The sequence below is a fragment of the Onychomys torridus genome, chromosome X (assembly GCF_903995425.1).
Source record: "Onychomys torridus chromosome X, mOncTor1.1, whole genome shotgun sequence".
Lineage (NCBI taxonomy): Eukaryota > Metazoa > Chordata > Mammalia > Rodentia > Cricetidae > Onychomys > Onychomys torridus.
Genome location: NC_050466.1, coordinates 2,124,527 through 2,126,375, shown reverse-complemented (window position 1 = coordinate 2,126,375; position 1,849 = coordinate 2,124,527).

Here is a 1,849-nt window from a genome sequence, read left to right as displayed (position 1 = left end):
GGCTTTGTAAAGACAAAAGGGGAAAAAAGTGAATAGAGAAAAAAAAAAGACCTAAAAATATCAGCCAACAACAACAATTAAAAAAAAAAAAAAACCCTCCACCCTTCCTACCATTAGCTCAAAGCAAAACTTTCACTGGTTGGGGCTTCTAAGTTGGTGGGACATATCTAAGAGCAAACATGGCCTGTGTGGTGGCTGGAAGCAGAGGGAGGTACTGAGGCGAAAGGGAAGTACAGAGGTGGGATGAGGTCCTCTTTCTGACTTTGGAGCTTTGCAGGGATCCTGGGAGCTTAACAGAGTGGTTGTGTGTGGGAGGGGAGAGGGGAGGGCTGAAGAACATACCTAACGGAGTCCTGGGCAGCTAACTGTAGGCATGCCCTAAGTTAATGATCCCTGCTCCCTGTATACTTGGGCCTGAATAGTCCCTGTATCTTCTGTGTGACTGAGACAGTTCTAGTCCTTGCCCTAGCACCCGTCTTTTTCTGGAATAGGTGCTGGCTTTCTCAGGGTCCATGGTATGGTCTGCGTCCTCCTTTATATCCCTGTGACCATCTGTCTGTTCCTGACACTCTGTGGAGAAGACTGGCCAGAGATGTGGCAGGGAACGTGAATGAGGGTTAGCGACAGAGATTCCCAGGAGTCTACTTGAGTGGGGCCTCAGGTGAGGGAGGGTTGAGGTTACTGAAGCTGAAAGCCAGGATCTTTGCAGAACAAGGGCGGGGGTGGGGGGTCAGGCTGTCAGAGGGCAGCATCTCCTCTCCACCTTAACTATATCTGCTCATGTAGGATTCTGGGGAAGAGGACCTGGTTGAAGATGAATGGGTAGAATTGAACAGGCCAGGGAAAGAGATCTTTGACAAAGACCTGGCATAGGTGAGGAAGAGAGCCATGGAGAGGTCTGCAGACCTGTAGGAAAGGGCCAATGGGAATGCCCTGAGGTGAGTGTACTGGATTTGGAGAGCAGCAACAAGAAGTCTGGTGTGTCTTGAGTGCAGTGAGCGAAAGCAAGAGGAACAAGAGGTAAGGTCAAAGAGGACTCATTAGATTATGCCTTTTTCAACACCCTGGAGGGTTGGCTTTTCCTCCATCGGAGTGTCGGGAGCTGAGGAGGGACATCACTGTCAGGACTTAGGAGGACACCTTAGATAGCTGAATGTGGAATAGAGTGTAAGAACATGGGACAGAGACCAAGCAGGAGGAGGCTACTAGAGTGGCCCAGGTGACTGGCACTGGGGCTGGTCCTGTTGGTAGAGTGATAAAGAAAAGATGATTTGGGACTTTAAAAAAGGGTGCTAGAGGTGGGGCCCGTGCACTTGTAGGAAGTGATTTACCACTGAGCTGCAATGCACCTGACCATTCTTTTTAAAGACAAGATCACACTTGTAGCCTAGGCTGGTCTTGAATTCAGTGATCCTCCTGCCTCACCCTCCTGAGTGCTGGGATTACAGATGTGCATCACCATATTCTGCTTGGGAAATGCTTTGGATAAATAACCTACAGGATTTGCTAAAGAATGAGACTCCAAAGCAAGATCAGGGCACAGTTGGTACCTAAAACAGGCAGACAGGATAAGAGTCCTGAGATTACTTGCCACCTTGAACTTTCAGAGGAGAAAAAAAAAAAAAAAGTTCTGCCTTGTTTAAACCTCCATCATTTCATTATTTTTCCGCTTCTTGTAGCTGAACATACTCTTTCATGACCCTGGCCACAGACTGGAGGAGCAGAGACACTGTAGGGGCCAAGGGATGGCCTTCCTGCTAGGGGTACTGTGAGGGCTAGATGAAAGCACTCCCTGAACGTGGCACGTGGCAGACAGTAAGGCCTAGTACGTGAGTTAGTGAGACAGAAA